This window comes from Nyctereutes procyonoides, unplaced genomic scaffold (genome assembly GCF_905146905.1).
Source record: "Nyctereutes procyonoides isolate TBG_1078 unplaced genomic scaffold, NYPRO_anot_genome, whole genome shotgun sequence".
NCBI classification, from domain to species: domain Eukaryota; kingdom Metazoa; phylum Chordata; class Mammalia; order Carnivora; family Canidae; genus Nyctereutes; species Nyctereutes procyonoides.
The window spans coordinates 58,013,004-58,032,553 of record NW_026575135.1 but is presented as its reverse complement, the minus strand read 5'-3'; the positions used below and the strand labels follow the sequence as shown (position 1 = coordinate 58,032,553).

The window sequence follows — 19,550 nt, the reverse complement described above, 5'->3', positions numbered from 1 at the left end:
CAAATGAACTATGATATTGTAGTGCCGAGGAAGTATCTGAGGATGTCTATGCTATCCCTTTCAATATCTGCATTTCTGAGTTAAAGACTACATTGCCCAAGGTCAGGCAAGGTCGGCTCCGAGTGCTTTCCCATCTCATTACGGGGAACCACCATTCAAGCCTTCTAGCCAAAAACCTGTGTGCCATCTTGGCAACTCTCTCTCCTCTCACATATAGCATCCAACTCTAAAGTATCCAGTCCTTCCTCTTCTCTCTCCTGAATTTATATAGTAGCCTCCTCATCATTATTTTTAATTCAACATTCCACCCACTGGCCATGGTGATCTTAAAAGAAAAAAGAATCTGTCACTCCTCTGCTTACAGCACATCAAACACTTCCTATACTTTTTAAAATATAATCTCCTCACTGCAGCTTCTTGGCCCTCTATGAGCTCAGCCTTCTTTTCTACTGGTCTCCCATAGGGTTGCTCTCCATCCTGCAGGCTGTCTCTAGCTACACTAGCCTCCTTTCCTTGCTTTGGACATAGGAAAGTCTTTCTCATCTCAGAGTGAGATGCCTGAAAGGCTCTTCCTTGGAATTTGGCCAGTACTTTCCCTCAGTCAGGTCTGCTTACATATTAGAAAAGACTTCCCTGAGAGTCATTGTGCAAGTACCTCCCAACAGATACTATCTGTCACACTTCCCCGTGTCTTTTTTTCACAGTATTTTACAGTATCTGTCATTTTTCTGGATATCTGTGAATTTGTTTATCCTTTTTCTCCATTAGAATGTAAGGATTTTCCTGTCTTATTCATCCCTGTTTTATGAGGCTTAACCCAGTGCCTGAAATGTAGAAAATTCTTAAAAACATTTGTTGAATGAATAAATGACCAAATAAACCCAGGCTTCTTGTTTCTTAGGTCAAAATTCCCTCCTTCACTAGCCCTTAGTATATAAGATTTGTGACATATTTGAGAAATGGAAAACACGAAGATTGCCACCCAACAGCTAGTAGAGTCAGGAGAATGGGTAACTGGGAAGAAGAAAGAGAGCCTGAACACCGGATGGGGAGCGTGGGAAGAGAGATCAGAGATTGAATCTTGACTGTGGTCTGTGCCAAAATCACCAGAGAAATTTCTTGATTTCTCCACAAATATTTGTGATGGAGTCTTATTGCACACAACAGCAAATTCCAAAGCAGCAGTGACAGCAGGAAAGCATGAAAGGCTAAGGAAGCAGGCCCTGAAAAGAGAAAGTAGCTTTTAGTAAGCAGTTCCTTTATCTCAGCATTTTTCAAGGATTTCATGTGAGGGATAATGATGTTTTTATTTGTACATTTGCCTTGAAAATAAAAATGCTCTTACTTACCTGATTTCAAAATGGAAATGATTAAAGCATACTTTACAATTTTTCTTGCTACTTTGTTTCTAGTAGGTTCAAAGTCTACATGGCACATTCTTAGGTCTCAAGAAGCTCACTCCCCAATGCTCCCCAACAAAATTATCTTCCCCATTCTGCTTAAATTGAATACAACTAGGTGAATGCAGCTTTAAAATGCTAAGAATTAATATCGACAATACTCATTGAGGATTTATTATGTTCAACCTTGACCATAACACACAGACTTTAAGGACTTCAAGGACAAGCTCTGTGTTCTGTTCCAGGGCCCAGGAGGTAGTAGGCTCTTACAAAATTTTTACTGGTATGTGGTACTATGTCAGACACTTGGGAAACTGATATCTCTGTCCTTAGAGTGCATAGTAGATGTTCAATAAATTTTTAAAAATGTTTGGTCATGGGGGAGCAGATATGAGATTATAGCACAAAGTAGGACAGGGTAAATATCCCAGGAGAATAGCAAACAAGTAATGTGGAGATGTAAAGGACAAAAGTATGATTTAGAATTTTAGAATCAGGGAGAGTTTTGTGAAGGAAAAGTATTTGAAGATAGAAAAAAAATGGGCGCTCATTTATTGAATGAGTAAATATACTTCGTTAAAGGACAGAAAATGCTGGGCAAAACCAAAGCCTAGTGAGTGGAATGTAAGATTGATACAGGAAAAGAAAAACCATTGTCTGGAGCACCAGGTTGTGGAGACAGAGCTGTTGAGGTTCAGAGTTCAGAGGAAGGAATTGGTATTTTTGGTGGGAATCACTTCCTGAATCACAAACTGAACTGTGTAAGATGTTCTTCTGAGCCTTCATCCTACCTCACTAGAAGTAAATTCAGTCTGTCATTTAGGGACTCTTTCTCTCTTCCTTAGTATCTTGGAGACAGTTGGAGTTTCTTGAAAAACAAGGGAACTTTCCCCTAATTTTTGGCCCATGATGGTAGTTCTGTTGTCAGAGCTATCACAGAAACTTCAATGCAGTTGTTGCTTCTGGGCTCTCTTTGGGCAGCAGTGATCTTTATTCAGATCGGAGCCCTGTTGCCCAAGGGACAGACTGTCTTGTTTATCACCCATCATGCTTCTCAGAGTCCCTGTCTGTTCCCTCAGGTGCTGCCAGGAGTATGATTCATGCCTCCGCTCTTTGTGGAAACCACCATGCCTTCCTAATACAGGCAGACCCTCTTCTCTCCTTTGCTATGTCTGCTTCTGCCTTCCTCCAACATAATCCACTTCCGGAACTGAGGCTCTTGAATTGCAAAGAGAGTTCGTAGGGAGTTTGCTTTCATACTTTTGCCATAAAGCTCCCCTAAAGTACAGCACCAATAACATGGCTACTTGCTTGGAATAGGGGAGGAAATCACTGGTAATACAAATGATTGCTCAGTAAATTATCCAACATATGCTTGATTGGATGGACAATCAGAAGCCCCTGAAAGTAAGTAATTGTGTTAATATCTATTATTCTTTTTCTTTTTTTCCATTAGGTTAAGGATGAAGGGAAAAATGGCAATCAAAAAGAAAAAGATGGTGGAGAATGCTAGCCTTTGAAGTTTTGGTAGACACAGGCTTGTGGGGAACCCATTTAAATTGGTCTAATTTCTGGACTGCCCATCTCCTTTCCCCCCTACTTTGGGTGGCCCTAGTCACAGGGTAAAGGAGCTTCCTGTTGCATCTTGGCGAAAAACAACTTTTCATTTTTTCCTGGACATTTTAATTAACTTTGAAAGCTATCTTAGGAGAGATTGTACCTGAGACCATTCTTTAAAAATTATTTATTAAAAAAAATAAAAATTATTTATTCATGAGAGACACACACAGAGACAGACAGAGAGACAGAGACAGAGAGACAGAGACATAGGCAGAGGAGAAGCAAGCAGTCTCCATGCAGGGATCCCAATATGGGACTTGATCCTGGGACTCCAGGATCACACCCTGAGTCGAAGGCAGATGCTTAACTGCTGAGCCACCCAGCCGTCCCCTTTTTTAAAAAAAATTAAATTATTTATTTATTCATGGGAGAGAGAGAGAGAGAGAGAGAGAGAGAGAGAGGCAGAGACATAGGCAGAGGGAGAATTTTTTTTTAATAGGATTTTTGGGTTTGTAGTAATTGTACTGGGCCTCAAGGAACAGGAATCTAGAAAACAGTGATTTAAAAAATTAGAGGTTTTGTTACTCTTACATTTGGAAGTTGGAGGTTAGTGCTGAGATTGGGGCTCCATGAAGCCCCTAGGACCCCTCCTATGTTTCTACTCAGTAATCCTTATCCTGTTCTTGGGGTGTCAAGGTTAAATACGGTTGTTCCACCTGTAACATTATGCGTACAGGCAGGAAGAAGGGTAAGGTCAAAGGATCTAGTCAGCTGAATCTATCTGCCTTTTAAAGGGCTTTCCCACAAATTCCATCTGGTGACTTTCACTTATATTTAATTGGCCTGAACTGTGTTACATGACTGTTCATAGGTGCAAAGGAGGCTGGGAATTGCAGCTTTCAGCTGGGCTCATTGCCACCCTGACAAAAATTAACATTCTGTTAGTAAAGAAGAAAGGGGAATGGATATTGAGTAGGCTTCTAGCAGTGAGTACCACATTCCATACCATTTTGGCATTTTATTCAAGTTAATGTGGCTTCTGGGAGAATGAACCAAGTTTTAGCAAACAAAAGTAAATCCTCCAGAAACTCTTCTCTCCTTTGTATACCCATTCAAAGGCATACAAGCGATTTTTCTGTACTGGTATTTCATATGATACATGTTATAGTTCTGCTCCATTAGTACAGATCATCTTGAATTGAGTATATTTGTGGGTGTACATGTGTAATTATTTATACAGCTGCCTCTGATGGCCAATTGTTTATTTAGTACTTTTCCTCCTCTCACTTTCTTCTTCTCTATGTGGATACTTCCAGAACCATTTCCTTCCAGCTCCCGAATCTTGGTATCTAAGCCAGTCCTCACTCATGACTCTGCAGTCCATTGCCGCTTCTTGTACTCACCCAGTTTGGACGAGCTGTTTTTAGCAATTTTGCTGCCCCAATAAATATCTCCTGTTAGATTTCATTTTGTGAATAGCTTTTCATGCCATCTAGGATGTGCAGCTCTCTGTGATATTTTCACGTTTACTGTGCTTTCATTTAGATGACATTTTAAAAATGTAAGCAATTGTGGGTCACTTGAATGGCTGCCTTAGAAGTGAGTGCTGACCATTGATTTCAGTGCCTGCACAGGCATTTGTGTTTTTATTGTACCAATGGGCATTACTATAATTATCAATAGCCTACACACAAAAAAAAGAAGACAGAGGGACTTTGTATTCCAATATGAGGCATTGGGGACATATAAAGTTCAATGAAATCACCATCTTTTGTTATTTTAACAAAGGCTTTACCCTAGTTCAAATAAGTAAAATCATAGCCCCAAAGGTTATCAGTTGCCGAATTTAAAAGAACCTGTAGTGGGACAGTGAGTCCGATATTAGGACTGGAAATCTGTTTCCATACCAATGGTATCATTCGTCACATTGAATGAATACCATTAATTTGAGTATTTGTTATTTTTGTTAGTTTAAATTTAATGTATGGATTTTTATACTTGCTTAAGAGCTGTAGGCATAAGATACTCACATATAGTTTTAGTTTTGTACAAATTTAAATAGCAATATGCTAATGATATCCAAATGGCACTTCAGGTCTATGTATACTCTTTCTTTTAAAGAGGATGTATTTATCACCCAGTGGTATAGAGCTAGGTCAGCAAACTTTTCATGTAAAGGACTAGATAGTAAACACATCTGGCTTTGTTGGCCATATACAGTCTCTGTCAAAACTACTTAACTCTGATATGGTAGTATGAAAGCAGCCATAGTATGTGAACAGATGAGCATAGCTGTGTCCAATAACACTTTGCTTACAAAACTAGGCAGCAGACTTATTTGGAGTATGCCGACTCCAGGGCTAGAGAGTTTGGTCCCAGTTCCTTGGATTGACATATAGTCTGTTTATCTTTCTAAGCTCATCTCTTACCCACTCTTCTGAACAGTCACTATGCTCTAGCTATTACAGAGCTGCTTCATTTGCCAAGTATGTCATACTCTCCCATGATTCCATGCCTCAGCTCATGTGCCCTAACACTTCCTTTCCCATCTTTTTAAACCAACTAACTCCTACTTTCCCTTGAAGATGAAACTTAAAATGTGCTTCCTCTCAGAAGATGTCTCTGGCCCCTTGTGGCCGAATTAATGCTTCTCTCTGCCCCTTTGTGCTTCCTTGAATTCACTCTGTGCTCCCACATTTTTAAGAAACTCATCTGCATTGTAACATTTTTAAGAAACTCATCTGCATTGTAACTGGGCAATTATTTGACTGTTTTACTTTCTTCCCCTTTGGGATGAGCTCCCTCTTCTCTATAGCAAAATGCTATTCCATCCTTAAAATTATTACCTCAACCCCCAAATTTAGAGGATTGATGGAAAGAACAGAAGGAAATGAGTGTGAATTTCACTTCAATGATGTATTTACCCAACAAAACTCATAAGTGTCCCAGTTTTCTTTAAATTGACAGTTAGATGTTCTTCCATCTGTGGAAATGGGGGCTTGTGAGCTTTGTCAGTTTTGAAGAAATAAAGGAAGTTTTATGTTTGTACATCTGGGTTTCATGACTACAAAATCGATGCCTGGGGTAGAAGTTAACTTTGACAAATGGAGGAAAACAGTTGCAAAATAAAAGAAAAGAAGAAAAAGAAGAAAATCTGTAGTGCATGTTTGGAGTATAGGAAGGTAGCCTGGGTTGGAGATGAAAGTCTGGAGTTTTGAGCAAGGGGAAGGTCAGAGAGGACTATATAGGGAAGCAGGCCTGAGAGTGATGGAGGAAATAGGGGTGGAAGCAGTAATCCTGAGCCCTGGGCGGGGGAGATTTGGGGATTCAGGGGTCAGCAATATTGGACTCTCCTTCTCCTTCTGTCCCCTTTGCCTCTCCTTGCTTCTTCCCACTCCCTTCCTCTCTGTTTTCTCTAGATGTTTCTACCCTGCCTTGTCTTTTCCTGAACTAGCCATAATATGGTACTAAAGTAAATATTATAGTACTTATTTAAAATTTTATTTTTTTCTGTTTGAAAGTGTTAATGTAGGTCTGTTGATCTCTTTTTTCTTAAAATAATAACAACTCAAATCACTTAACTTTTAGGAATTTTAATTTTTTCTACGTTACTTGTTAAGGTAAAAAAATTTCTAATGGTTACACATTTTAGGAGAAACTCAGATCTTAAAAACACAAAGTTCATAGTGACATTTTTGTTCTATTTTGATGATATAATTATGATTACACTAAAGGGAAAAAAGCATACTAAAAATTAAGTAATTTTATTAAGCCATGAATGACTAGCATTGAAAATACTATAGGGACAATAAAGTAATTAAAAAAAAATGGTCAGTGGATAAGATCAGGGATAATGCTTAGGTCTTCCAGGATCGGCACCTTCATACACACAAATATACATAAACAAGATGGTGAAGTAAGGATACTGTGGCTGAATTGCCTAATTAGAAAAATATCTTTGAAATTTGAAAACCAAGATGCAATTGTAAGATTTAAGAGTGATTTTAGACCAGATTCTTGTGTAGATCTCTGAGCAGGCGTTTTCCTGTATGTGATTTAGATCCTTCTATGAATGTTAGTATTAAATATGTGCTTTCACACCAAACACAGGTCACATATACATTACTAAGGATTAGATCCTCCACAGGAAATGACATTGGACACATTTTATAGTTAAGATCATTGCTTACGATTTGAGGAATGCTAACACTTGTCATCTGGTCTTTAAAATAAAAACTCTTCTGTCCTGAGTACTTCTCATTAGATGAAGATGTTAGTGATTTTATGAAAACCTTATATTTTACCAGATTATATTATTAACAGGGTCGAAATTTCAGATATATTTTTTAAAGATTTTATTTATTTATTTATTTGAGAGAGAGAGAGAGAGAGAGAGAGAGAAAATGAGCACATGAATAAGGGGAAGAGGCAGAAGTAGAGAGAGAAGTAGACTCCCTGCTGAGCAGGGAGCTGGATTTGGGGCTCAATCCCAGGACCCTGAGATGATTACCTGAGCCAAAGGCAGCCACTTAACTAACTGAGCCACCCAGGTGTGCCCCTCAAATAATATATATATATATATATATATTTTTTTTTTTTTTACAAAGAAGACCTAGTGTCTTCCTTTAGTCAACACATGGAGGTTAGTGGTCCTTCACTGGAAACAAAATCATCACACCATGTTGTGTGCCAGATGTTATATATGTAGCAGCTCAATGGTCACGCCAACCATGTAGGATGAGTTCTATGACTTCCTCTGTTGGAGATGTGCAAGCAGAGACAAAAAGTGTAGGTAACTCACCCAAGGTCACACAGGTAGTGCATGGCAGAGCCCAGGATGATGTCCCCTACAGTCTGGCTCCTGAAGCCATGGGCTTCATCTCCATGCTTTACTTCTTCTCACAATTCTAATTCCCAAGTATGCCAATTTCCTCTAATTGCTGCAGGATATTCATTCCCTGTCACTGTCTATTTATGATCTATATGCGCCTTTTGTGAATAAAACCGGCAAAGCTTTGTCTATATAAATGACCTGTGTTAATGTCTTTTGGCATTAAGATGGCTCATGGGAAAATAGAAATTATATTTTGCAGTCCTTGTCTGGTTTCCTCAGTAATGGATTATGTCTACAGGATATGAATTCAACCTGTGGAAAAACTGAAAGACTCATCATTAATAACGGTACAACTGACATCATACAGCTCCTGATGTGACACACCGGGAAGGACACAACATCATCTGTGATAGTACTGCCAGAATGTTTCACCTGAATCTAATCATGAGGAGGAAACAATCAGGCAAACACACACTTAAGGACATCCTGCACAGTAGCTGACCTGCGCTCTTCAAAGGCATCAATGTCATAAAAGACAGGCTGAAGAGCTGTTGAAGATTGATGGAGACTAAAGAGACAGGACAATTAAATGCAATGTGTGGACCTCCTTTGAGTTCTGGATCAGGAGAAAACAGCCATAGGGGATATTTTTGGGACAAACAGGTAATTGTGTACATAGATTGCATTTTAGATAACGTTAAGTCTCCTGAGTATGATAAGCTGTGAGAGAATGAGATTCCTCTTAGGAGACAGATATGATGCGTGTGCAAATACACATATACACATATAGACAAGTTAAGATGTTAACAGTGAATCTACATGAGTGAATAATTGGTAATTATTGTACTATTCTTACAATTTTTGGAGGGTTTGTTATGTTCATAAATTTAAAAACTAGATGGAATGGAGTAAGTGGAGATACATATAGATTAAACAAGATCAGCCTAGAGTTGGGCATGCTTGAAGCTGGGTGTTGATTTCATAGAGTTCATTATGTTATTCCACTTCTTCATGTGTTTGAAATTTTTCCTAATGCAAAGCTGTGAAAAACAGAAAGATTCAGTCACATTTCCTGCTGCTGATTCTCATGAAATGATAACAATAAACTGCCATGAAGATTCTCTACTTTTCTGTATCTTACCCTCACCCCTACTCCTCTCCACTCCTAGGTATCTTTTCCTTACCTGGGTCCTGACTCCACCCCCTCCACCCATAATCCACTCATTGATTATCCAAGCTTGAAGACAAGGGACTTTATTATTTTTTTATCTTACCAAACTCCATCAAAAACCCTTCAAGGCAGGGCAGCCCCGGTGGCCTGCAGCCCAGGGCGTGATCCTGGAGACCCTGGATCGAGTCCCACATCAGGCTCTCTGTATGATGCCTGCTTCTCCCTCTGCCTGTGTCTCTGCTTCTCTCTCTGTCTCTATGAATAAATTAAAAAAAAAAAAGAAGATTAAAAAAAAAAAACCCTTCAAGGTCTGCCCACCATTTTCAGAGGAAGTTGCCCACTTCTGCACAGCCTGGGCCTCTTTACTCTCCATATCCTGTCCCTGGGTCCTGGGCTCATGCTGTTTCAGATCTCTGCTTCCTATACCTATGGCTCCTTCCTCTCACCAAAATGTTCTTTTCCTTCTTACTTACATAAGAGCGTATTCATTCTTCAAATGTCAATTCTTGGCGAAATCTATCCCTGGTTTATCTGCTTAGGGTAAAGCTCCAGTGTGGGCTTCTAAGGTAGTAGGCACATTTCTCTGATAATATTTAACCCAACAGAAATGACAGTTCTCTGTGATTGAATTAACGCTTTCTGCTCTCACTAGGTTGCAGGCTCTCTCGTGTATTTGTTTTGCTTATCACAGTATCCATAGTTGGATCTTGATAATAACATATATTTTCAATACATACTTTTAAAAATAGTTTTTTTCCACTAAAAATATTTAGATTTTTTGTCCTTATTGAGTTCCATCATACTTACCTCAAAAAGGATAAGGGATTGTCTTCTGAAGCTCTTCATTCCAGGTCTTCCCCCAACTCCTTTAACTGAGGCTAATTTCAGTTCTTAAGTTGATGTGATCCCCTCTGACAATATAGAAACATTATTGTCATAATGCTCCTTGAAAAATCGGTTAAGTCACTTGGCTTCTGTTTGCTTTCATAATCAATATGACTTCATGCAAAACGATGCAGCAGTTCACATCATTCTGTCAGTCCCCGTGAAGGAAATATTATTTTCCCAAATTAAAATTGTGAATCAACTCACAGGAGGATGTCGTCAAATAAACAAAGAATCATCGCTTATATTACGCTGCCAAGTTTTTGATAAGCGTAATGCCTCTAAATGCATTTAACTTTAATGAAGAGTAATACAATTTAATAACAACATAAAATGGAATCATTTATCTTCCCGATCCTAAACATTGGGCAGATGTCTTCTCTTAATCCATCCTTTCAAATGCAAGTTTTCTTCCTCTTTTTCTTCAGATTTGTCTCCTCATTTCTGTATATGTGGTTTGTGGAGTGATCTATATATATATATACATGTTTAATTAAATCACTCATCAGGCTAGCATTTTCATGGTTGGAAATCTCTGGTATGCGTTATTTCAAGTTCTTGAGGCAATGATATTTATATAACCAATACAATTTGGTAATTATTAGCATATTAGTCAAAATGTTTCAATTGGAAGTGACATAAAACCAAACTCAAACTAACTTAGGCAAAAAGGGGAATTTATTGGCATATGCAACTGGGGAGACCAAAGGTGGATGCTGGTTTCTCAAGCTCAGATGAGGTGGGTGGAGGTCTCTCCTCATCTCCTGACTTGCTTTTCTCTGTGTTAATTATTCTCAGGTAAGGACTTTACTAACACCTGGCAGGGGAATGAGCATGAAGCAACAGTAGGTCATTCATTGATATAGGGTGACCTTCAGATATTTACAAACTGAGAAAAGAGCTCCAGCCCAAGCTGGGATTTAGAGTCTGCCTGGATATCTGTTAGTGTAATATGCACTTTTTTTTTTAATATTAATGAGAGGTTTTGTTAGAGGCCCTTTCTAGAGGTGGGGAGAACTTACTAGTTTTTGAGCCTCTATGAAAAGCAGAATTATAACAGAAAGTGAAGTCATTGTTTTTAGAAAGGATTTTGTAAACATGAAGGGAATGCAGGACAGTTTTGGTGCTTTAAGGGCATAATAGCTTTGAAATGCTTCCAGGGGACATCAGTGCAACAGAGGACAGCATCTCACAGAAAACAATGATAAGCCCAAAAGCTATAGTTTCATTCCTGAATACCCTCTGGAGACTTTCAGAGCAACTTGAATCTCTGGGGCACAGAAGCAGAGTAATGTGGGTTATAATAATGATAGATTTAGCCCCTTGTTTCATGGAGGATATTTCTAATTAGTTTTATATGGGTACATTACATGACCTCAAAGGTTTCTTGCAGAGATGGAAACAGTGTGGAAGACATTGTCAGAGTGAGAGTAAATGAGAAGATAGAAAGGAGTGAGTTATTTTGTGTTAGTAAATATTTCATTTCGATAATTCATGCAATTTATATAGAAAGCTAGCGGCATTATCACATGATATTTTCATTTGTTGCCTATAAGACAGTTGTGCTATTGCTCTGTATAGGTTTTCAAAAATAGAATCAATGTTAGAACAGCCATTTCAGGCATATTGCCACTAACTGAGAGATATGAAGAATCCCCACATTGAGAACCACTTCCTGTATAACCTCTTCTCTGGTTAAAAGCATTTCAAGTATTTGAGAAGCATGTATAATGGGATTGCAGAGACTTATACATTCAAATCAATCATGTGATCTGTAAATTGTTATCTAGGAAAAAAATCTCTATTACTTTTGTTTGTATAAGCTCACATCCTAAATAAAACTGCTGCCAGCAGAATGCTCATTAAAGTGGATTTAAGATTCCAAATGAAAAGTTATTGATTTCAAAAAGGATAAACACTACTAAGCCTCTAGAATCATCTGAAGTTATTAAATTACCAATTTAGTTACTGTCATTATTTTTTTTACTGTCTTGGTTATTTATTAAGCAAACTGTAGAAGGTATAATGTTTGAAATGAAACTGGAAGATATCAGCCAATAGTTATTTTTCACACAGATTTAGAAATTAATGATCTGCTGAAAAATGGTGATGGGTTTGGTTTCTCTCACCCCAAATTCCTGGCCCTCATAAAAAATATAGCCTACTTCATGTCTATAGGAAGGCAAGATTAGGATGGGTGTCAGATGATAAATTTTTAGCTACCAGCATCTAGCCAAAAGAGCCTGACTTAGCCCTATCACATTTCACATGTATATTTATGTACTGTACCATTTGGGTATTATAATAAAAATTTTTATCTGTCCCTGGAGGCAAAATTGAGTTATATATTAAATGGCTATTTTCTTTGTTTTCTGCTTAGGTATGCATGTAATGTGGTAGCATAATATATATTCCACACTTGTTTCATTCCTGCAGAGAGATAATATTTTTGCAGCTGACAGAGTAAAGACATCCTGTGCTTCTAGAATAAGAGAGAACATATTGGCAGGATAAAATACAGATGTTCCCAGTGTTTCTTCTACATCATGGTTGTATTCAGCAGAGGTTAACTTTCATGGGCATATTTCCCTATTCTTTTTTGGGCAGTTGGACACAGAAGTCCACAGTAAATTCAAGATTGTAAAAGGTGGCTTCAAGAAAAGTATTTCAAAATGCTTTTAGTGGTGGGAAAGTAGTTTAAGATTTAATCCCCTCCTTTAGAAAGAATGATGGCTTTAAGGTAACTTACCTGCTTCTCTGTAAGGAAAGAATGTGTATAGACATTTTTTCTCTTAAAGAATTTTATTATTCTTAATATAATACAGTACAAACAAAATTTCCTTCATACTGGTCTAAGAAAAATAAATATAAACTTCTGTGACAAAGATGATATCCTAATCACATGTTTGATCCTTTCCTTTTTCCCATTTCAGAAAGAAACAATCCAAGGAATGTAAAAGGAATATAAAAGATCATTTGTGTATTACTGTTGGAAACTTGTCACTGTAGCAATGAAGCTGAGGAGTTTTAACTGGAAATGGAACAGGTAAGAGTGAATAAAGGGGACACTGATGAGCCACTATTCACATTTTAGGTGTATGTTCTGGAAAAGTGAATTCTTCTTCTGTAATGATAAGAGAAAAATTTCCGGATAAATTAAGAAATCCAGTAGTTCAAATGAGGGGAATCAAATGTGAGCATTCAGATCAAATAATCTCTAGTACAACAGGCTTCCCATAGAATTAAGGACAAATAAGTATTAGGGATCCAATTTTCTTAATTAGATTCAAAAGAATCCTATGTTATTTTTTAAGTGCAAACTTCCACAAAGAAGTATAAATTGAGAGACAAAAAACAAATTTTGGGGATAAAAGGGAGAGTAGGGAACATTCTATCAGAATACAGAGTACAACCTTTAAGATTTGAGAATTCAGGAGAAAAACCAGAAGATGTTGAAGGAGGAGAAGTAATATCATGATTATATGGGTTCCAGAAGGAGGAAGTAGTGGATGAATGAAAAGCAACAGTCAAATAAACAAAAGAAGGCAACCTCTCTGAATTGAAGCCTTCAGCCTTGTACATGGAGCAGGGAGAGCAAAGATTAGGTGGATATAATGGAAAGGAATGGTATCCAGGTGGTTTTGGCTGGAAGCAGTCAGACGGGAGAAAAAAGTTACCAAAGGGAAAAAAAAGTTTGAAGGCATTAGATTTCTTATTTGCAACATTAGTGTTAGAAAATCCCAGGGAAAATGTATAGACTTCTTGAAAAAAAAGCACTATGTTCCAAGAATTAAATTCCATGTCAAGCTATTATCTAAATACAAAGGCAAATAAAAGCCTGGCTCAGATTTAAAAGAATTCAGAAATTATATGACTCATATTATGCTTTTTGAAAAATACAACTTAAAGTAGACCTTCAAGCAAAAACTAATCAAAATAAAGAATTTAATAAAGACAAATACATGGTTTAGGAAAAAAGAGCAGCGAGCAAGAAAAACTTAGATGTAAATCTAAAGAACTGCTTGTAAAGTGGTTGTGAAACTGTATGCAATTTATAACAAAGAACTTTAAAAAGAAAAATGTGTATAATTTTAAAAACCTCCTAGAGGCGTGGAGGTGAAGAGAGACACGGAAAAGGAGGGAGTATATTGTGACAGGTTTTATGTTGAACAGGGAGGGTCCATACCAGTAACTTCACTCTTGACGTTCATGGAGGATAAATTAAAATATGTTAAAAAAAAATTAAGACCAGTTTAAAATGAGGCCATTGGAGAAGAAGGAAAAAATGGGAAGTATTATTATTCCAAAGATTGGCAAAGTGTGTGTGTGTGTGTGTGTGTGTGTGTGTGAGAGAGAGAGAGAGAGAGAGAGAGAGAGAGAGAGAAGGGGAGAGAGAAAGAGGGGGAACAAGAGCATAAGAGTGAGAGAGAAATGCCAATTAGGTTTCTCTATTACAAGTTTACTTCAAGGCCATGATGGAGTAACTGCTATTGGATTTACTGTTCTGTAAAACTGAACCAAACATGTGAGATGACTACTTTAGTCATTGGAAGATAGGCAGTGCAGGACTATAGTCCCAGCAAGACAGGAAATAAATGAGGTGAGCACCACATTCAACCTGATTTTATGTTTGGGAACACTTTCCTGAGTTTGGCACAAAGTGGTAGAACCCAAGTGAAGAACATCAAGTCATACTGAGCTGAGAAAGAACTTGCAACAGAGGAGATGTAAAGGCAGTTGGAATTCACAGTGTAGAACTACAGAGACAAATGAATTCTACAGAAGGGACGTCTCTGTGTGGAGATTCTTCTTAGCTCTTTGGCTAAGAGCTGCTCTGGGATTTACCTGTATAGATTAAGATTCTCTAAGATCTCATGATTCTGTGAGACAGTAACTTGCTGTGGTGCTAAGAAATGAATGGAAATGCCAGAAGTCATGCAGCACTAAAATATATTGAAGTTGTGATCCAGCTATGGTAGAAAGACTTTACTGAGCACACTGGATATTCAATTGAGATCACAGAAAGGTCACTGTTTTGGAATAAGAGATAAGATAATATCCTAGGATTAAGGTTAAAATCCATGTAGATTTCCCAAACAGAGCATAAAATGAAGCCCTGGAAGATTAAGAGAATGAACCAGTTACATAGTTGCTGGCCAGAACCAAACATTACACTTTTACACGTAATCAAGATAATCTAGATCTCTACAATATTTCATCCATGACATGCTGTGTACAATTAAAAAGTCACTACCAGTGCTAAGAAGCAGGAAAATAGAATTCATAATCAATATAAAAAAGTAGATGATTGAGAGTTGCCTAGGTAGCTCAGTCAGTTGAGTGTCTGACTCTTGATCTTGGCTTAGATCTTGATCTCAGGGTTGTGAGTTCAAGCCCTATATTGGATTCCATGCTGAGCAGGGAGACTACTTAAAAAAAAAAAAAAGCAGGCAATTAAAGGAGATCCTGAGAATGGCTCAGATTTTGGAGTTAGAAGACATTTTTTTTTGAAAGACTTTATTTATTTATTCATGAGAGAGAGAGAGAGAGAGAGAGAGAGGCAGAAACACAGGCAGAGGGAGAAGCAGGCTCCATGCAGAGCGCCTGATGTGGGACTCAATCCTGGGTCTCCAGGATCAGGCCCTGGGCTGAAGGCGGCGCTAAACCGCTGAGCCACCAGGGCTGCCCAGAAGACATTTTTAAAATGGTGATTATAGGGATACCAGGCTGGCTCAATCAGTATAGCTTGTGACTCTTGATCTTGGGGTTCTAAGTTTGAGACCTATATTTGATTGAAGAGATTACTTAAAATCTTTAAAAAGTAGTAATTGTTAACATGTTCAAGGATTTAAAGAAAAAAAATGAATGTAATGAGCAGATGGAAATCTCAAAAGAGAAATATAAGCTGTATAAAAAGTATCAATTAAAAAATACTAGAAATGATCATTTCCCTTAATGGCTTAAGAGGAAATTGGACACTGCAGAATAAAAAGTATAATAACTCAAAAATAGATCAATTAGAAGATATCAAAATGAAAAACAGGATAAATTTTATTTTCTGTTTTTTAAAATGAACAGAGCCTCAGTATCTTGTGGAATGGTATCATTTGTCCCATATATAACTGAAGTCTCAGAGGAAAAGGAAAAAAGAATGAGTCAGGACTAGTTGAAGAAATAATAACCCCAAATATTCAAAACTTGGCAAAAAAATCAATCTATGGATTTAAGAAACTCGTAAGACCCGAGACAGTACATCTCTCAAAATAATCTTCAAGAATGGATGTCAAAAATATTTTGAAGGAAAATAACCTGATAAAATTTGTTTATAATAGTCATGGCACTAAAAGAATTGCCAAAGAAAGTTCGTTGGGCTGAAGATAAAATTTAGAATCACAGAAAGAAGGAATGGGGATAATTGGGAATGGTAAAAATGTAAGTAAGAATTTTCTTTTCTTACCTTTAAATTTCCTTAAAATATAATTGACTGATTCAAGCAAAAATAATAATGCACTGCAGTATTTTTAGCATTTGTAATGGTAACAGATGACCAGAACTTTAAGAATTGCAAGAGAGGGATCCGTGGGTGGCTCAGCGGTGGTTTGGTGCCTGATTTAGGCTTGGGGCAAGGTCCTGGAGCCTGCTTCTACCTCTGCCTGTGTCTCTGCCTCTCTCTTTCTCTCTGTGTCTCTTATAAATAAATAAAATCTTAAAAAAAAAAAAAGAATTGCAGGAGAGGGGGTGCCTGGGTAGCTCAATCAGTTGGTCTTCTGCCTTTGGCTCATGCCATGATCCCCTGGTCTTGGGAGTCATGATCCCTGGGTCCTGGGATTGAGCCCTGCATAGGGCTCCCTGCTCAATGGGAAGTCTGCTTCTCCCTCTCCCTTGGTCCCTCCCTCTCCTCTCATGCATGCATGCATGCTCTCTCTCTCTCTCTCTCAAATACATAAATAAAATCTTTTTAAAAAGTTTAAAAAAGAATTGCAGGAGGGTGAAATGGAATTCTACACTAGGAAGATTCTTATATTCTACTGAAATGTTAAAATATTAATTAGAAGTAGAATGTAATAATCTTAGGATGTGTACTGGAATCCCTAGAGCAGTCACTAACATACATACACACACACCCACACACATATACATATACATGTACACACAGGAAATCAAAGAAACAATAAAATGGAGTACTACAAAATATTTTGTGGGACCAAGAAGACAGAAGAGAATTAACAAAGAAACACACATGAGATGGGACAAATAAAAAGCAAATTGCAGGGGATCCCTGGGTGGCGCAGCGGTTTGGCGCCTGCCTTTGGCCCAGGGCGCGATCCGGGAGACCCGGGATCGAATCCCACATCGGGCTCCCAGTGCATGGAGCCTGCTTCTCCCTCTGCCTGTGTCTCTGCCTCTCTCTCCCTCTCTCTGTGACTATCATAAATAAATAAAAAAAAATTAAAAAAAAAAAGCAAATTGCAAGATGGCAGGATTAAATGCAACCATATTAATAGTTACATTGACTGAGAATGCACTAAATATTCCTGTTAATAATAAATTTCATGATAAAAAAAGGCTAGTTCATCAAGAATATACAACAGTCTTAAATGTGTATTCATCTAATCACTGTGTTTAACACAGCTCCTGGCACACAGAACTATTATTAATGGAAGGATGACTCAACACAAGGAAATCCATTAATGTAATTCACTATGTAAATAGATCAAAGGAGGTAGAACTCATGACATTTCAATATAGGCAAAAATGCATTTGCTAAAATTCAATCATCACTCTTGATTAAAAACAAGTAAACAATAACTCTTGGCAAACTATCAGTAGAAGGAAACTTTGTTAAGCTGATAAAGGTTAGCATAAACCAAAAGCAAATATTTTATATGAAATATTATAGTCATTCCTCCCAACGTTAGAAATATGATAAATTTGCTCTGAGCATTTTTTGCTTTTTAATCTTGTAATGGAGAGTCTAACTAATGCAATAAGACAGGAAAGAATAATATATATAAATATTATAAAGGAAAGGCATAGGTATAGTTACTTGCAAACAAGAAATTGTCTTAGAACTCAAGAAAAAATTACTAGTAATTGAAATCAGTTGAAATCAGTAAGGAATTCAACATGAGGTTTAGATACAAAAGTAGCAGAGCAAAATCAATGCTTTCCTATATATTATCAATAGTATATTAAAGAATAAAACAGTAAAAATAACCTATTCTCAACAAAAAGAAAAAATTACAAAATTCCTAACAAAAACATAAGATTCATAGGTGGAAAACTATAAAGCTCTAGGAAAAAAATAAGTGATCCAGTAAATGCAGATATTCCCTTCCTAAATGGAAAGCCAAGTTTTTGAGATATAAATCTTCCCAAGTTAATTTAGAACTGTAACACAATTCTAATCATTATATATGAAACTTAACAAGCTGATTCTATAGGTCACATGATAGAAAAAAATCAGTACAGTTTTAACTTTTTAAAATTAAAGCATGCTCCTTCAAATCTTGAATAACAAAGAAAAATGAAACATAATAGAACACTAATGACTGAAGAAGTTGAAGCACCAAGAGGCAGAGTACTTTCTTGGCAAATGCTCTTAATTTAGCAGCTGATCCATATTACTTTAAAACTGTTATAGAGCAAATGCTTGTAATATTTTAATTATTTTAATATGGCTAACATCCGGAAACCAAAAGCAACAAAGATAATCGATAACAAGTCTACAGTTCATACTCATAAGCACAGATGCAGACATTTAAAATTAAATACAGGGAAATTGAATTAGTACATCACAATGAAGTAATGTGTAGTCCATAAATGCAAAAGTGGTTTAACAGTATGACAAATATTAATATATGACATATAAAATAAGTATGACAAAAATATATTTATATTAAATATATGCTGTTTTCTAATGCTTTTCATAGGCTAAAAGAGACAAAGAAGCACCTGACTATCTAGAGATGACCTGTCCATCATTGATTGTTATATTCATTCAACAAATTTGTAGAGCCAGGCATTATTCTCAGTTCTGGGGTAAAATCAGACACTCATCTGTACCATCAAAAAAAAAAACACATTGTAGGGAGGAAAACAGTCAAGTAAATAAATGCTAGTGCTAAAGTATCGAAGAAGTATTTAGGGGAAATACTAGAAAGAATAAATAGATGGTCAAATTTCTGTCTGAAATCAATAGAAAATAATATTCACATTGGGAAACACTAGAAGTCATTTTATTCCACTTGAGAGCAATACAGCTACTCACTCCATGATTAAAGCTGTACTCAACAAGTTGAAATCAATGCATTAGAATAGTTGAAAACAAATGAGTCCTCTGCACTGGGAAGGAAAATTGTGATATACAGTGATAATTACTGAAGACAATCAGTTGAAAAAAATACTAGAAAAGTATGCAGTAGTAAGATGGCAAGTTACAGAAAATATAGCGCACTTAAAAAAAAAGATCTATTAGCAATAGCTACATAATGGAAAAAGATGTCTTCATACTAGCAAAAGGTACTATAATATGCCTTGATACAAATGACAGAAAATGCACAGGACCCACAACAAGAAAATGATACAACTCTGAGGATTAAAAAAATCCTAACCATCTTTCTAGAAAGAAATATTCAGCATTATAAAGAAGCATTTTCTCTCTAAATCATTTATAAACTCAATGGAATTCTAGTGAAAA

At 36.9% G+C, this 19,550-nt stretch overlaps 1 protein-coding gene across 1 annotated transcript in view; it reads left to right on the top strand.

Annotated features, from left to right (window-relative positions):
• The window catches only part of MEGF10 (multiple EGF like domains 10), a 339,552-nt gene that overhangs the window by 118,614 nt on the left and 201,388 nt on the right, over positions 1-19,550 (top strand). Inside the window, exons 4-5 of the mRNA XM_055302009.1 lie at positions 8,093-8,457; positions 12,784-12,896. The gene's annotated coding sequence lies outside the window, so the exon portion shown is untranslated. The remainder of the gene's footprint in view (positions 1-8,092; positions 8,458-12,783; positions 12,897-19,550) is intronic.